At 48.7% G+C, this 18,018-nt stretch overlaps 1 protein-coding gene and 1 long non-coding RNA gene across 3 annotated transcripts in view; one reads left to right on the top strand and one right to left on the bottom strand.

Annotated features, from left to right (window-relative positions):
- Positions 1-2,997: 2,997 nt before the first annotated feature.
- LOC147652523 (uncharacterized) lies at positions 2,998-6,296 on the bottom strand. The gene is made up of 2 exons (XR_015288723.1): positions 5,512-6,296; positions 2,998-5,238 (listed from the first exon to the last, which is right to left on the bottom strand). It is a non-coding gene; the product is annotated as an uncharacterized LOC147652523 (long non-coding RNA).
- A 128-nt stretch (positions 6,297-6,424) lies between these two features.
- RASSF7 (Ras association domain family member 7) overlaps positions 6,425-18,018 on the top strand; it is a 33,795-nt gene continuing 22,201 nt past the window's right edge. The window contains exon 1 of one of the 2 annotated variants that reach the window (XM_086895757.1): positions 6,425-6,533. The gene's annotated coding sequence lies outside the window, so the exon portion shown is untranslated. The remainder of the gene's footprint in view (positions 6,534-18,018) is intronic. The other variant, XM_086895760.1, reaches the window with a different exon arrangement.

The raw sequence follows: 18,018 nt of genomic DNA, 5'->3' as shown, positions 1-18,018 counted from the left end.
ATGGGGCTGTTTAGCCATGAGGAAATAGAAACTCCTGCACTAAGCCAGATCAAAAGTCTGAATTGCTGAGCCTCCTGAGGCTTCAGGGAGCAGTAGGTGTTCCCAAGGGCATGTTGATTAGCACTCCCTCGACTCTTATCCCTTGTCACTGCCTCCAGGAGTGAGGTCTGCATGAGCAGAGTGAGGCCCATATGGCCCCCACCATTAGTTACTAACACGGGTCAAGAGCAGAGTCCCACAGGCTTCGTAAACAGCATTTGTCTGAATTTATTAATCCAGATTATGGTTTTTCCATCTACTGGTTTAATCTTCTCTTGAACTCATGCAAATACTCACAGCTGACAGCATCCTTGAGCAAGGAGCTCCCAGGTCTGACACCCACCACAGGAGGACCTGATGCTCTGAATTAGCCCCAGTTTTTGCACTGGGAAGAGGCAGCAAGGTCAATCCCGGTCAGCCTTCTTTGGGCCATGCCTGACTTTGTAGCTCTCTACCATAACCTCTTCCAGCTATGTCTTTTCCAGTCTGAGAAGTTATGGTGTGCACAAGTCCTTGCTTGCAGGAAGGCTCCTCCAGACCTTTGATCGTCTTTCATCCCTTTCTCCGTGTTGCCCTATTACATTTTGGGTTTGATGCTTCAAAGAGGTGCCTTTTGGGGCACAGGTCAGCGCAGTGGCTTGGCAAGTATGCCTGCCCCACAGCCCCTGCTCTCTCCAGATGCTGCTGTTTCTTGGCCACAGGCTGTGCCAGCTCCTGTGATCCCGTTTGCTGAAGTAATTGGCAGTGCATACCACACACAACCAGCTCTGAGTTTGTGTTGGGGTTTTTTTTATCCAGGGCTCTTTCTCTTTTGGAAGGGTAGAGGTGTCATTTGGGTGTTTTATGAGTGGTGGGTCTCTCTCCTGACTGCAAATCCATCCTCCCAGCATGAAATCTGCTTGGTTTTCCTGCAGAGACTCCATGGTGTGTAAGGGACTGTAGGTGAGAGCCTGGCATTGTCTGAGACCTGAAGGGAATGCTTTCTGGGGCTGTTCCAGCTCCTTCCCTTTGCTTTTACCCAGGTAAAATATATTTACATGATAACATAGAAAAGCAAAATAAGCAACCAAACCTCACTGTGGTCAATTCACTCCTGGCCTATTTCATCCCAATAAGGCCACGATGGAACTTCAAAATGGAACTTCAAACTTCTTTGAAGACATTCAGCCAATTACAAAGGTGAGAACCTGCTGCACAGTTTGGGTCCCGATATGAACTTTGCTGTAGGTGAGCCTGTAATGTGAATTTGCTGTGTGAATCAGTCTTGAGGAATAATAGCTCTTGATATTTTTTAAAATTGTTTTTCTTTGCTACAGTTTTTCCTTCCTCTTGGCCCCACCACAAATCTGCTCTCACTCTAATCTTTTCTTTGGCAGCTAAAACTATTATCTTTATTGTTTCAGGGCTTGGCTTCTTCCTGTTAGATCTCCTAATTGGATTTTTACTCTCCGATCCATTTAGTCTCTCCTGTGCTTTCACTAAAACCCTTTAACCCTTTGGCATCAGCTTTGCTAACCAGTTACCCTGGAAGGTGCTCCTCTCCCTGATTTACACGGGACAGCTTCCCTAAGCCATGGGTGTCACCTCCAGAGTCACTGTCTGTACACAATGTCATCATCATCTCCTTCATTCTGCAGACTGCAAAGGCTTGTTGGGTTTTAACCAAGAATAATGAAAACAACCCACATCACCCTTTAAAAGGAGGTCTGAAGTCACCATAGAGCCAAAATCATCCAGAAATACAACATTTCAGCTGTGGCTAGGGAAAGTCTGCTGCTTTGTCCAGATTCACCTCCCACCCAGACCAGGTGCCAGTCCTGTGTTTCTGGCTGTGTCTAGAGCTGTATAAGAGCTTGTATAAGCTACAAGAGAGGTGAAACAGCACTAGGGCTGTGACCACTTCTGGCACTGGGGTCACTTAACCCTTCCACTCCCCTTCATCCCCTTTGGAAAACGCTGTTCACAAAACATGCTTTCTTCCACCTCCCATTGATTTTGTTCCTTTGGCCAGCAAGCTCTGCTGGACAGGGCCTTGCCCATGCAGAGCTGCTTATAACAGTGCCAGAGTCTTCACTGGAGGGTTTGAGTGTGCCAGGAGTTACCTGATTGCATTGTAGGTGCTTTCTGTCCAGCTGAAAGGACCTCTGTGCTCCATACTAGCAATTATCTCTGTCGTTTCCATGAGTAAATCAGTGCTTTGGTTTCTCCAGCTACCAGGTATGATCCAAGCTGTCCTATGAGCACAGCAAGGTGGTAATGGAATCTGGCATGGAGGGGGCTTGGGTACCCTGTATCCCAAGAAGGGGCTGCTGGTTTTATCACCTGAGCCATGCAGCTTTTCTTACAGGAGGAGGGTGCAGCTGAGATGATGGCATCTCACCATAGGTCTGGTCTTTCCATCAGGCCATGCAGTAATGCAGCACTATGATTTTTCAGGGAGCCAAGGTTTTCACTTGCAACATTTCTTTCAAACAACTCAGGGCACAAGGAAGGAAGCTCCCTTCCAGGTCAGTCAAACCCAGCACGGGCAGAGGTGATGGAATAGCACCTCCACATAGCAAGATGTTAAAAGGAGATGTAAGTGCAAAGGGAGAAGAGGTACCAACCCTACTAACTGTCTGCTCAACTCAGATCCAGCTGCCTGGCCCTTAACAGGCCTCAATGGACCCAGTCTCTGTCCTCTTTTTGTTCTTCTTTCCCAGCCTTTTTACAACCTCAGTGCCTTTGTGTTTATGTTACTGGAGTGCGTTGCTATGGTTAAAGCTGTTATTCTCGGCAGGGTTTGCATCTTACCTGTGAGACAGATAGATATGGAGATGGAGACGTGCATGAATATGTGTGTTTACCTTCATGTCAGTTCCCACTGGCCATGTGGGAAAACAAATCTGATGGGAAAGGAGAGCCCTTCAGGGGGAATGGGGAGAGAGGGAGCCACATTGGAGGAGTTTCTCCAAGGAATACACAGGCTAAGCCAAAAGCATGGGATAGAAAAATTGATCACCTGAGAGCAGGGGAGGGCAGAGATGGACATAGGTTTGTTGGAGGTGTTGTTGGATTGAGAAAACACACAACTTGAAGTCAAGTCTATTGTAAGGGTGCAGTGTACGTGTGGAAAAGTAGGGATCGCGGTTCCCTCCCTGCACACTGTTCCCACACTGGCAGTGCCCACACAAAATTCCTCCTTAGCCCTGTCATTTTCCTTGGCTCTGGTTGCTCCAAGTGCTAAAAGGGGTTATTTTTTAATTTTTATTATTTTTTGAATGTGCTGATCAGATACATATTTTCTAAATTTTACTTTACTCTTATTCTTCTTTCATAATATTATTTATTCAAGGTACAGGGAAGGTGGGGAGCCGATTCTTTGGCACATTCCCATAGGTATTCTTGTCCAGAGCAAAATGATAACAAAACCTTTGGCTTTTGGATTTTTAGGATTTTTGGCTTCGGTGTATCAGGCCACGATAATTTTATTGTTGTTCCTCGGGGAACGATTCAAAATAATAGATCTGCTAGGAAGGATGGAGTTCCTGAGTTTTTTGGCTAATGTTATTATGCAAGTTTGAATTGATGGAACAGTTCTGAATTGCTTCACTCAAACATGCATTGAATGAAGAACTGAATCAATAGTTGCTGGGCCCTCTTCCAGCCCCTCCAGCTCACTTACACAATCCACCAGTGCTGCCCTTGCTTGGACAAAATGCGTGGGGCTGGTTAGGGGTGGCTCCTAGCCAAGAAGAGAGGCCCAGACCCTCTGGATTATTTTGGTATCTCACATCCTTTGATTCTGCCTGGAGGCAGGACTCCTCTCCCATCTAAGATGAGGCACTTGACTATGCCTGGCTATACCTGGCTCCTGCCTAAGCGGAGGAGGAAGATGGCACCTCCAGGGGCTGAGTCAGTCGCCTGAGAGAGAAATCACTCTCAAGTGGGATTTTTCCATTGACTGAAAATCTCCCCAGGTTACTGGGCCCCAAGATTAGCCACCTGCTTTAAAGCCTGAGATAAGAGATGGTGAACTTGGGGGCTGGAAATTCACTCCTCTGTCAGGTGAGGACCAAATGGGCTGGGGATAAAGGGGACCACAGCTAAATCATGTGCAAGAACTGTAGAAGTGGCTTTTTCTCCACGGGAGAAATTCTGTTAAAAACGCCAGCTCAGTATTTCTGACAGCCTTATCCCCAAGCCCCACTGCAGGCCAGGGCTGCTGTTTGCCTTTCTCATGGGTGTTTCTACACCATGGCAGTGCCCAGACAGCCAGGTCTTATTGCCTTGTTCAGCCTTGCAACCTGCTGTTAAAAGCACTGACAGCACAGATAGGGATGTCCCTTCATACCCACCTGGCTCCACGCTGACACACACACCTCATTTTCCTGCCATTTTGTCTATTCCCTTTGGGAAGGCTGCCAGAAATGTCAATGTTTTCAACCTCCTGCTCTGTATGGCAGCAGAGCTGCAGCCCTGCCTGACAGTTGACACTCTCCCCAAGCTTTGTAATTGGGGTGATGGAGCTAATGAGGGGGTGAAATTCATCCTGTCACTTTCTGTGATTGCCATTCACCTTCTCCTCCCTTATCGAGTCAATGGAGAAGTCTGGTATCTGAGGGACATCTGGAACCGTGGTCTAACCAGCACTGCTGGAGGCTTGAGCAGAGCAACCTCAGAGCCACATGGACACCTCCCTGTGTGCTTGTCTGCTCTATAAAGTCACCACAAATTAACTGCAGGTATGTCCTGAAAATTAATGAGTTCAAGAACTTTACAGCCTCACATGAGCCATTTTCTGCAGAAATAGTGTCCTTAATTAAATCATACCTCTTTCACAAGGAGCTGTATTGAGCCCAAAGGCCAGGAAGGCAGTCAGGCTGCCTGGTGCTCTACTAGCAAGATGTGTGTCCACTAGGAAAAGGCTGCTACAGCTCATCCACATCCACCTGCAGGGCAGAGTGGGGTGAGGAGCCAGCCTGGATTCATTAATTGCTGCTGTGGGGTGGCAAGGAAACCAGCCCAAGTGCTGGCTATGGGCTCAGCAGCATAGCTAATTAATGGAGTGAAATAGGTGTTTGGGACGTGGTATAGTGGAGAGGTGAGTCAGGCATAGCACCGCATGTAGCTGATCCTATGGTTCCACCTTCCAGCATGCTCGGACCCCTCCTCAGGTCATCTTCTCTTGTGAGTTGGCGAAACTTCAGTGGTCTTCTTCTAGGGAGAATAAATGACAGGGAGCAGGGTTAGCAGAAGCCAGGTACACTTATCCCAGAAGCTCAGCACATGGTCTGGGTGTGGAGGATGTTATCCTACAACTCTCGCGAGCAAGAAGGAAATCCACATGGATGCCTGGGTTGCAGAGCCTAGGGAATTTGAGGGGAGAAGCTTTGCCAAAACACCTGGGTTGCTGTTATCTATCCCTCTACCACCACCACCAAGGTGATGTGGAGATCTCTCTTTAGAATCTTCCCAGGCACCTGTACCTACCTCACCTTGGGAAGGAGCCTGGTGGGTTGGGAAGAACTCGCTCTGGCTCTGGGGAGTCAGGATGCACCAGTTCCCACCTCAGGCACCGCAGGAAACAAGGTGATGGCTGCACCTTTTATTCAGGTGTGCACCTTGGCAGCAGCTGCACATGTTTGAGCAGAGAAGCCAGCACCAAGGTTTTCAGGAAACTTTCCTGTCTGACCTTTTGGGAGTGTGATGGCCAGAGTGCTTCCTGAATGGTCGGACAGAAAAGTTTCCCTTCACAAATGATGGACTGTTTACATTGTGCACCTGAGTCCCCTGTGCTCACGAGGGGCTCAAGGCTCCAGTTCTGGGCTCCCTAAAAAATATCTTGCAGGGGCTGGCTTGGAGAAAAAATGCCCCTGCGACTGCAGCCAAGGCAGAAGGCATCCCTGGAGCCGTGGGTCTGCGGGCCCGCACCCAGCTGCACTCGCTGGGGCAGAGCCAGGCAGGTGGAAGCGGCTGGGGCACAAAAGGAGCACACGGCTGGTGCTGGGGACGTTCCATCGCTCCCGGGCAGAGGTGACCTGGGCGCAGGCTCTCCCTGGTAAGGTGACCACCGGGATGCGGGCTGCAGGTGGAGAAAGAGGCCACGCAGACGAAGCCAGGCTTGCGAAGGCAGTTCTGGCAGCTGGGGAGAAGCGCTCTTTTCCCTTCCCCACGTCTTTTTTGTTTTCCGCAGCCCGACAGAAGAGGCTTCCAGTAAGCGGCAGGGGTGGGGGCAGAGCCCACCCGCACAAAGGCAGCTCCCCACGGGCTCTGTGACCGCTGTCACGCTTTTTCGCTCAAATCAACGCCAGCAGTGGATGACGTGGGGCTGGTGCTCCCCAGCCCCGGGGCTGATTGGTCCCAGCTCAGGTTTGAACGCCAAGGTGTCCTGGCAACGAGAAGCAGAGGAGCCAGACTTTCCCGTAGCCCCTGGGCTCCGGGAGCACGGCGGCCGGGGAGCGGCAGGCAGCGCGGGCGAGGAGCAGCGCGCAGGGCCGCTGGCCCTCCTCCAGGTACCCTGGGCGCCGTCCCGGGCAGTGCCGCAGCCCCGGCCGGGGGCTGGGATGAGCTTCAGCCGCTGCCGGGCTCCGGTGGCCGCCGGCAGTGACCCCGCACGGGGGCTCGGGCGGCACCTGTGCCCCCGCACGGACACGGCAGCGGGGCTGCTTTCGGCTGCGAGATGGGGAAATCACTGGTGTGCGGGGTCCTGAAAGTGCCCGGTCGGTGGGGCTGGGGGGAGGGATGCCTGGGGAGAAGCTGAGCAGGGAGGGGAGAGTCAAGGAGCCTTCCAACAGTTGTGTGGTCAGCTCTCTTGCCCCAAGAGGACAGAGCAAGTGATTTTGGCTCGTTTTGGGTTCGTCTGATTAATCAAACTTACAAAAGCCCTGCAGGGCACCCGGGGCTCTGAGATGTGCTAGAAGAAGATGGCTTTGCATTGAAATGAAACAGCTTTTCCTGCTGACAGAGAGCTGCTTTTGCCTCAGCGGAACCCTCTGGATGCCCGTCCCTCTGGAGCCCGGGGAGGGTGGGGAGGGGAGGGAGCCTCAGGGCTCAGCTGTGTGCTTTGGGAAAGCAAAGGGCAGTGCAGGGCCGCGCTGTAAAGAAAAGGCTTTTTCCTTGGCATGGAAGATGCGAGCAGAGCTGCGAGGAGCCGGCTGGGGGAAGATGTTTGCCGGCACGGGGAGGCAGCACTCAGCACCCAGCCCGTTTTACACCTGTTAAAAGTAGCAGAGACATACCTGGGAAAAGATGTGCCAGCCACTGATGGCACGGCACGTCCAAGCTGTCCAAGTTGAAGGACCACCTCCACAGGGTAAGAGCCATCCCGGAGGAGCTTCCTGACTCAGTGGCAGGTGCTGAGCTTGTGGAAGGGCCGGTGTCCTGCATGGATTCAGTGGCACACATCAAAAAGCAGCGCCACGACTCAGGTCTTGCTGCTGCAAGCGAGGGGTGAAGAGGGATAATGATACCAAGAGCTTTTGGACCACAGCTTGTGTTATTTATTAGAGCACAGGGCTGAGACCTGCCTGAACAATTCTTTCTCACAGACCCAAAGGCATGATGAGACTTGGAGATCCCTCCTAGTAGAAGTAGTAGAAGAGCAGTTTCTCAGCATCCCAGTGGCAGGGAAAGGCAGAGGGACATCACAAAATGAGCAGGGAGTGTTTTCCTGGCAGCATGTTATTGCTGACCTGGATTCATACTGATGACCTGGAGGGGTAAGATTAGCACAGTCAGCCTGTCCCAGGCTGTGGGGGGATTAGAGAGAGGGAAAAGGTCATGCCTGTTACATATATCATTTTTCTCTGTTTAAATGGGAATATGTAGCACAAGTTGTCAGTTAAAAAAAAAATATTTAATTATACTGCATAGTGAAATGTTGCCAAAGTTACAGTCTTGGAGTGGTGGGCTTACAACAGTAGAGGCTCTGCCTACAAAACCCAGTTACTAGCTCTGTGAGATTCAGTGGTGCTTTTTGTATCTAAATGAAAGTTAAGAAAAAATATCTCTCCCATGTTATAAGGAGAGGTTTGACCTAGGTGAACCTGAAAACAAATAAACATGAAAATTCACTAAAGGTAAATTAAACAGACTGGGTATTTTAATTATTTTTTTCAGCAATCATGTTTTAAAATTGAGCAGCCTGGGACTGGAAGATGTTCCTACTTGAACCAACAGCCCTCCCTGATCCAATTAGCTCAAATAACACTTGTTTCTCTGAAGGGTTAAGGCCAGTACATTCTTCAGGCTTTATTAAACCCATGAAAAGTAATGTCAGTCTGAAACCCAAGAGAGGGGAAAACATACCCACACCTTGCAGGCCATAAACAGGAACAAATTCAGCTCACTCTGTATCTCCCCAACAATTCAGCCAAGGCAGTTTATGAACTGGGAACATTAGCCCCAGTGAGGCAGGGCTTTCCCAGATTAAATAACATGTCAGTCATTAAATAACTCATCTTTCCTGGTATTTTATGGAATAAACAGTGCCTGTTTCTTGCTAATAGCATCTGTTTTTATTTGAGTGGGATTGTATTTTATAATGATCCTTCTGTTCTGTTTGCATGTTTGCAGTGACCCCAGCAAGCAATCACACTATGGCTGATAGTAAATTCACTCCCAGAGGTTTAATGATGGTATTTACTGTAGGAGCTACCAGTTTTAAGGCTGTAGTGATTAGGATGGGTTGATGGGACAAGGGGCAGTTGGGTAATTGCTAGTGATGAGCCAGTGAACTCCCAAATAATTGTACCTTACCTGGAGAGGTGTGCTGGCATGAGCGGTGTTTTAAAGACAAAGCTGTGAGGAGGATAAAGGACAGTCATTGTCTCCACATGACAGTGCTGAATCATGAACAGGAAATTATCCCTTCTCCTCACCAAGAAAAATAATGCTTGGTCTTTTTTCTTTCCTGTTGCTTTCTTAAAGAAAAGACAGTCATGGTAGGGACTCGTGTGCCACTTCCTTCTCTTCATACCCTTTAAACATTGTTGAGAAGCAGAGATGCTCTGCCTGAGGACACCTACAAGTGTTGTGAAAATGGGTTTTGAGGGAAGGAAAGACAGACATTCACTGACTGACCCTGGGAAATCCTGGCATAGACCAAACCTCAGTTAGACACCAGAGAGGTCTGGTAACAGAGGGACACTGGCAAAGCTCACTCACCAGAAGGCTTCAGCATAAGCTCAGATTTCCTTCACAGATGTGAGGTCCAAGCAATCCTGTTTCCTAGGACAGCAGACATCATTAATAATGTTATTAAAGGGAGACAGTAATTTTACTTTTAATGAATGTGGGATCTACATAAGTTGGTGCGGTCACTTGCTAGAGCTCCATTGGCCCTTGGGCAAGATTTCTCAAGTCCCAGCCATTTCCACGTATGTTTGGGCTCCTCAGGACATTACTCAGCCTGCATGTATGTGGATTTGGTAGTCCTCACCTGGCCCCAGTGTTTGAGGCTGTCTCCAGTGTTGCTCCAGGCTCCTCAATGCCTGCGGTCTCCAGCCTTGGCACTTTGTGTTTGTTTGCCCTGCATACCCAGCAGCGGAGAAGCCAAAATTGCTTTGCCCTCCCTGATCATGAAGCAGAGGGCTGGAAACTTAATCCTTTTAATTCCCTTTAATTTCCTACCCCAGAAAGGAATAATGCCCAAAGCAATGGTGACACTAGAGTCCTCTAATGCTTCTTGAAACTTCATCAGCAGGTTCTGGAGGGCTTTGGGAAAGATGTTGTATGCCTCACGTCTATTTTAGATCTGAGATGGTTGAGGCAAAGCAAGGGGCAGAGCCTTGACACACAATGACAGGAGTAGAGCAAATGGCAGGTTTAGGTAGGGGCAAAGGGTCTGACAGTGGTGCTCTCACCCCACTCCATGGAGGTGCTCCTTGGTGGGTCTGGGACCACAAAAGCTCTGGTTAGGTGGCTCTTTATCTGCTAGAACATTTTCATTTTTCCTCCTGATTAAAAGATGGGGAGTAGGTCTCTTCTTTCTTTGTTAATGAGTTTTCCTCTCCCTCTGTAGCAAGAGAGAAAGATTGCAGCAAAACCAACAAAACAGACTTCAGTACAAGATTGTTCCACTGATGGGGAGGAAATAAGTAGTTTGTGGACCCAGAACCTCCCAGGAGAGGGGCTGCTCTTGGTCCAGCAATGATTTAAGGGGCTTAGCAAGTCAGAAGTGCCATCAATAAAGCTGTGGCAGGGTTATCAATATGTTAAGAATTTGGGGCAATTGGACCAGGTATTTCCAGGTACAGGCTGATAGAAATGATAGTGCTGGTCCAGACTGCTGAAGCTCCATTGACATGCTGGGAGCTACTCTGCTTTTATGGCTAGCAATGGGAAAAGAAGCTTAAGGTGTTCATTCCACAGCCTGCTCCACCTTCTTCTTTGTTGGCACGTGTATTTCTCCAGCTGCCTGATGCTGTCATTGGTCTGGCAGAAAAAAATCAAACATTTTCTCCCCTGGGGATTTTCTAGAGCTGAACAGTCCTTGATCCAGTCCTACTCTCTGCACCAAGAGTAGTGCAGGCACAATGAAGAGGGGAGTGCAGGCTGTCAGTCCACCACTGCCTGCTTTAACCAGTCCAAAATACAGCTTGGATGAATGGAGGAATCCTTTCCCTTCTCTTACATGTGATGTTCTTAAGGGAAACATGTGCTGATCATGGGTTTACAAACCACTGCCAGATGTTTAAAATTATGTAGTTTAATTGGACCACTCAGTCCAGTGGGTGCCACCTAAAGGAAATCTTTTGAAACCTGCTCTCTGGTACCAAGATAAGCTCCAGGCTTCTCAATACCAGTTTTGAACCTGAAGGTAGTGAGGTACCAGCAAAGATCAGAGCATGAAATTCAGAGGCAGGAACTGCTGAGTGTTGATCCTGGATCTACTGCCAGCTCTTTTTGCTCCAGGGGAAATTATTTAGCTTTCCTTTTCCCTGATCCTCTTCCATCCCCTGTCCAAATCCTTTGGCACAAGAGAGTTGGGGGAAGAAGATTGCAAAACACCTGCTGAAGTGCTTTGAAGACAGAAAGCAGAATGCACAAATGGTAAGTTGTATGGGCAATATAAACAAACACAGCTATATATTTCCCAGGCTAAATGAGGAAGGAGGAGGGGTGAACTGGTGGGTGACACCCATGTCCTAATTACAAGGCTTGTTTCTGGATCCCTTCAGTGTGAAGCATCCTCTTGGCTGAAAAACAGCTGATATAGTCACACCAGAGCAGAGGTAGGGGAGGAAAAACTTGTCACACAAGTGAACCAGGGTGAGTGGAAATTTCCTTTGGGAGGAAGGGGAAAGTGGTGGTACCAGCAGTGGGTTGGAGATGGCCTTCTGGACCACCTCCAGACCTACAGGGTCTGCTGTGCTTCCTCTTTCTTGTCTGGTGCATTTTTCCATGTGGTTGCTATATGGTCTTGAGGGTTCTATAGGATCTAGGAAAGTCCTTCCTGTAGCTGCCATTAGACCCTGTTTATCCTCTCTGACACCCGATTCAGGGGGATAACTTCTGGCATTTTTGTAGTCTCTTTGTCCCACACCAGTTTGCCAATTCAGAAAGTAGCACAGCCCCAAGGTTTAAGATTGAATAAGTAAATTGTGAGTGCACTTTGCTTTCTGAACCTTTCCAGCATTTCAGGGCCACATCTCTAACATGTCTTTGCAACAGTGGGAGTTCAAATCTGATGGTTCATGTGCACGTGCTAAGAGAAGTGAGACATCCACACAAGCAGCTACGGCTGAGGAGACAAGAAGCACAGCAGATGCCGTGAGGGCTGATAGACCTTCCAAGCTTAGCCCCTGACAGGTGTCTTGGGCCTCTTCCACAACACCTGAGGCTCCCTCCTTACTGCTGCTTTTTGCATTTCACTTGTGCTTATGACCTTGCCCTAAATCTTGGTTATTCTTGCAGGTGTTGCACACTCTGAAGAGCACCTGGAATAGGTTTGCCGGTCTGGCCCCTTGTTTTGGCCAAGTGATTTCTTCACGACCAGGGAAGTGCAGGTTTATCAGCCTGGGACCAGGGACAGTGATTGCAATTCACACCTCTGTCTTTGATTCTTTGTAGCTTGGGAAAAAATGGGTCCAGTTGAGATCAGTTGCATGAGGACATATAAGTACCTGAAGATGCAGGTTGATACCTGCATGTTGTTTATTTTGCATTTAAGCTGTATCTGGGAGGTTTTTTTCACACTTGGGAAATAGGAAGCAGTATTTTTTGTCTCCCCTTTTATTACTATTCTCCAGCCTGAAAGCTGCTGGGGTAGGAGATGTCCCCATACGTGTGCAAGTGCAGCTGCAGGCCTTGATCTCAGCTGGAGACTAGGGCTGAACCACACTAAGCCAGCCCTGGAGCTGAGCAGCCAAGATGCTCTCTAAGCCCTGCAGAGCTGCATGTAGTAGAGGGTATTTTTTTCCCCAATGAGCATTTGATTCCCGCAGTACTATGGGAAAAGGGATATATCTGCACCACCTGGGTCTTCCTCCATCGCTTGCTGGGGCCAAGCAGCACCTGCTTACAACCAGTGCTTTGCCTTGGAAGCCCCTGAGGGCTGCTGAATGTATCTGCTGCCTGGTTTCTCCTTTTGTTAGTCTGCATGTAACAGCCAGGGAGATGATTGCCACCACCCATCCAGCTTGCCAGACAAATGTTAGAGATGGTGATGGATATATCTGCTCTCAAATTAAAAAGCAGTTTAAAACACATCCCCTGCCAGGGCCCTCTGCCCTGTTAGCTTTCAGGTGCTCTCTGGAAGAATTATTTTTTTTTTTACTCAGCCCTACCCTTTCCTGCAGTCTTCTTGTGCTCTTTTCTGCCTGGCAAAGCCCCAGCAGCAGCCCCCAGGCAACGTGGCACGTGTAGTGGAAACGACTTTGGCTGACTGGGATGCTTTTGCAGGGAGTCCAGGTGCTGTACACAGTACAGTGGGGAGGAGAAGACGCCTCCGGATGGAAGTTAGAGATCTCTTCCTCCTCCCTTTTTTCTCCTGAACCCAGCAATTCAGTGGTTGTGTCAGCATAACTCGATAGCATGGGGATAGAGAGAAGCTGGAGCCTCCACAGCAAAAAGCAAAACCCTCAGTTTGCTCTCAGCTGCCTGCTGCAGGAAGCTCTGTCTCCTGGTGACAAAGGGGGAAAAGAGCTGCATGGGGAGGACACCACAGGACAACTCCTTCATGGGGAGAGTGGATGCTTTCTTCTCTGCATTGGACATTTGTGTACCAACTTGTCCTGCCCTGGTGTCTCTGCATGGGCAATCTTGCCCTTGGCATGGGTTTTCCTGGCTTTTCCCAGGGACCTTGAGAGCTAGTCATCCCCATGCTGCCTCTCCAGAGCTTCTCATCCTGCCAGAGCCTGTAACAGCAAGGGCTGTGGTGCAGGTCTCACTCCTTTCCTCAGTTTGCCCTGCAACAGTGGCAGGATGTGCTGTTTGCTGCAGTCAGATTAAAGGCTGGTAAGCTGCCCTTTTGCCGAGTAGATTTAAAGGTCTAAAGGCAGCAATGCTCAAGAAAAAAATACTTCCTCTCTTGGTAGGAGATGTGGGTGAGAAATTCTGTCTTGGTGCTGATACTGTTGGGACAGGGATGCTGGGATGGCAGCCGTAGTGGGAGATGGCTCTGCCTGCATTAGTCATGGTGGTGGAGGGGAAAACTGCAACATAAAAATATAAATTATATGTGTTCAGTAGATAGATAAACACTACTTCTACCAGCACTGTAAATCAGGCCTATCTCCCCACCTCCTCCCAGATTTTACCAGCCTAATTTGGAATTCTCTGTGCAATATTTATTTTTCATTACTAAGTCTTGAAGGAATTGCATTTTCAAGCAGCCAGTGACTTCTTTTTTCTCAAAAACTTTGTTTTCCCCTGAAGTCAGCTCACAGCACCTGTCTCTTGGAAAACCAGGCCCCTTTAAGATGTCTCAGGCTGCTTTGAATCACTAATTGCTTCTGAATAGGCAGGCCAAATGTTTTATCACTTCAAACTCCCATAGCAATGCAAATCTATACAGCTGAGAAGCCTCTTTCCATGCATGGGGGTGATGGGCAAAGATAAGGATTAAAAATAGAAACAAATTCAGCCCGGGGGTCCTCTTTGTTCCTCCCTGCCCTCGGTGGGGTTGCCAGGGCTACATTTGTTCCCCTGCATCGTTTTTGGATGAGATCCAGTGCCCCTTGAATGCAAAGTTGAGAGGTACAGTGGCGGGAGAGGGCTGGATGAGGTCCTAGGTACATACATATTTCATTGCCCATGCCAGGCTCTGTATTGTTTTCTCTCTCTGGTTTCACAAAGGTGGTGTTTTCTAAAACTCCCACTTGTTGAGGGCGACACAGCCCAGGCTTCATCCCGTCTAAAGTTTCTGGCTTTTCAGTTGTTTCCCACTCTGAATGGCAGCCAGGCATATTTCCCATGCCTGGGGGGAAAAGGGGGATGCTTGGGAGGAGAACAGGACTGCTGGAGTGCTGCTTGGAGGGAACTACATGGGCTGTGACATGTCCCCCTGGGGGTTTCTCTGTGTTTTGGGATGTAGTGGCTCACACACGCTGCTGGAGATGGGCAGCACTTTGCAAAGCCTCACTGGTACAGGGCTCACCTGACTTCTTCAAGTAACCCACAGCCTGAAGGCAAATATTGACTATTAAGAGGTGGAAAATCTCAGTGAGCAAGGGCAGTCTAAATTCTCCTTTTTGCTTAGGTCACCTGTTATTAGAGCTGCCTGCCGTGTGCTGAGTACGGCTGTGCTCAAAAATTGCCAAGAGCTCAGCATTATGGAGGCAAAAGCCAATTTACTGACTTTCCAATAGAAAGGAAGATACATGCTGAATGTGCATCTGTTGGATGGTATTTCTGTTTCAGGCTTGCCACTAACATACAAATGGAAAAGCGACTTTGCATGATTTATGTAGTTACTAGGAAAACCTGGGTTAAGTGACACTTTGTAGAATATTGGGTACTATTTATTCTTAGCGGAGTAGGTTATAAAATCTATTTTCTATTTATCTCTCCAAACGAATTCCAATTGACATTGCCTATCCTACTCAAGTACTCTTGACATGGAGAGCGGATAAATATCCTGACAAATAACATCTTCATGAAAAATCAATAGCTAATAAGAAATCAGTTCATTGAAGATGATGGCAATTTATCTTAAAAATTAAAATAAAGACTGCAAAATTTTGTCAAAGAGGAAAACAAAGAAATCTCTGTTCTTCTTTGTTTAGGTATTGTTTGTGTTTCAAGTGCGTATAGGACCCAGTTAAGACTTGATCAACTAAGGATAACTATTGTTATCTTCATTGTCCTTTTAAAAGAGACAGCTGCTTTCCCACCAGACTGGGATTTCTAGGGAGGCACAGAGGAACTGGAATGATTTTAGGCCTTCAATCCTGTTCTCCAAAGACCTTTGACTCAGCAGGACTGAAACCTGGGCTTAAATCTTGCCGAGGTTTAAGTCTTCAGTGTTGGGTTCCAGCCCAGGGGTAATTATCTTACTGAACTCAGGTCTTCACACATAACCCTGGTTTTCCTGGCAGGGGAAAAAAAAAATTAAAAATAAAGGGTTTGAGTATAAAAAGGACAATTATAAACTAGAAAGCTTGCTTGTCCTTTACGAGCTTATGTGTAGAGGTGGCTTTGGATGTCCAAGTAAGTACCAAAAGCAATCCAGGCTTGGGACTCTCCTTTTTTCTGCCCAAAGTCCCCACTTGGGTACCAGCAAGGCACAGAGCTGGTGCAAGACTGTGCTCTGCTCTGACAGCTGGCACCGCCAGAGCAAGGTGTGGGAGAGAACCTCCAGTGCTGGTGGTGTGTGAGGGCTGTGGGGCTGAAGATGTGGGGCTCACTGTGTAGTGGGGGCGATTCTGGGAGCACAGCCTGGCAGGTGGCTTCTGAGGCATGATGTTGGAAAAAGCAATTCAGGCCCAATGGGAATGGCACAGGTAGAGAGCAGGTGTCCTAAAGGGTGGAAGCTGTGCCAGGGTCAGGTGCCCTCCCAGCTCGAAACTGGGAGCGCAGGCAGGGAAGGAGGGGGAATAGCTGGAGCAAGAACCAGAAAAACCTGCTCACACCAGCCCGGGATTCACATTACTCACACTGCTTTAAAACAGGTCGGGTTCGCTTTGGTTTCCAATCAAAGATGGCCAAACTGCCTAAGGATTGTTTTCAGCTCAGTTTAGAGCAGCTCCGAGCTCCCGTGTGCCTGCTCACTGTGTCACTGCCCCCATGCCCTCCTACCCACCCCCAGTGCAAGGCCTTTCCTGGGATTTTAGCCTTTCTAAGCAAAGGCTGGGTAAGAGCATGCACAAAGACATTTCCCAGCTCACCTGAGGGGTGGTAACTGTGAGTTGTGGGATAACATTTGGCCCCCTCACCTCCTGACCTGCCACAGGCTTTGGAGCTCACACAGCAAGTTTTGCTGCTTGAAGCTGGATGGGAGACTGCATCCGAGGATGCTCCCCATTGCAAAGGAAGAGTGGTCTGCCTCCCTCAGATGGCATCAGAGGTGAGAAGCTCATGGCGGTGGTGCAAGCTGTCCTGCTGCAGGTCTCATCCACAAGCACCAGCCTCGCATGATTTATCAGGTTATTACAGTCAACTTCAACTGGGTGAGAGTATCAAAGATGAAACCACGTTTTCGTTGGGAAGAAGGAGGGGAAGAGGAGCTAACAGAGTTAGAAATCAGATTGTCAGAGGCTAATGGCTGTGTCTGCTTATTAGGCAGCAATAACAGTAATTTACCTTTGAATCGCAATAATTCATCATAACGCTTCCCACCTACCTCATGAACCCTTGCTGCTTATCTCACCCCTCTTGTTCAGGGATCTGAAAACATTTCATAAACATTAATTAATTATTCCTCCACACCCCTGGAAGCAAAGTAAACATTATCCCAATTTTGCAGCTCGAAAAGCTGAGCTCACCTAAAGAGATAATAACTGAGCAGGGGTGCAGGAGCCCAGAGCAACAGAGCCCTATCCCAGTTCCGACCAGAAGCACCTTTCTGCAGAGTGCTCTGCAATGTGGGCACTGGGGGCATGATCCAGGGTAGCTCAGTCCTTCATCCTCGCCGTTCCTGGGCTTGCAACTATTTTCAGATGGCAGGAGAGGTGTAAAAAGGGTGAGTGTTGCTCCTGCCCATCACTATCTCACCACCTTCAAGCCTCCACCGCAGGGACCAGGCACCTGCCAGTGTGTGAAGCACCTGTCATTATTCACAGTAGGACTCTCCCTTTTTATAATGACTACGTTAATGACCCTAATCTTTCGGCGTGAATGTGGTTAATCCCACAGTTCTAGGGACGAGTAGTTCAGAGTAGTTCTCCTCTCCTGCCTGCTCTCACCTCACTTTGCATCCTAACCTAACGCTTCGGCACTGAGATGAGCTGGTGAGACCTTGCTAAAGCAGAAGGCACCGCCCCTGTCCTGGCTTGAAAATCAGGCTGGATGCAACAGTTAAAAATCAGGCCACCTCTCTCCAGCGTCTCAGCTAAGGGATGTGACATGTGAGCGACATCCTGAAACAAGATGCTTGGCGTTAAACCTGTGCTCAAGTGCCTTGATGGATTCTCGGCCCTTGAGGAAGAGGGAGCCTGTCACCCTGGATGTGGTGACAAAGATGTAAATTAAGGGGAGGATACCCCCTGCAAATAATGAGCTTTGGCAGTAAAGGGGCAGATGAGACACCAAAGGTCCATGCCAGGCCAGCCTGCTGGGAAGGGGAATTTTTTTTCTTCCCCTGAAAACAGCAGTTGACTTTTGGAAGCCAAATGGGTTCTAGCATCAGAGCAGGAGGAGGGTCGTGTTTCATAGACAAGTCATGGTGGATTAAATGTAAATGAATCTGCAGTGTGATAGACAAATGGGATCAGTGCCGGGAACCCCAGCTCCTGGTGGAGGGATGGATTAGTAATGGGTACTGGTGCATTTGCACACAGGGAGGCAGTGAATGGCAAGGCAGGGAGGTTTCCAGCATTGCCCTGCTTGTAGCACTGA

This window comes from Cyanistes caeruleus, chromosome 6 (genome assembly GCF_971803275.1).
Source record: "Cyanistes caeruleus chromosome 6, bCyaCae1.hap1.1, whole genome shotgun sequence".
Lineage (NCBI taxonomy): Eukaryota > Metazoa > Chordata > Aves > Passeriformes > Paridae > Cyanistes > Cyanistes caeruleus.
This window is presented reverse-complemented; position numbering and strand designations above follow the sequence as displayed.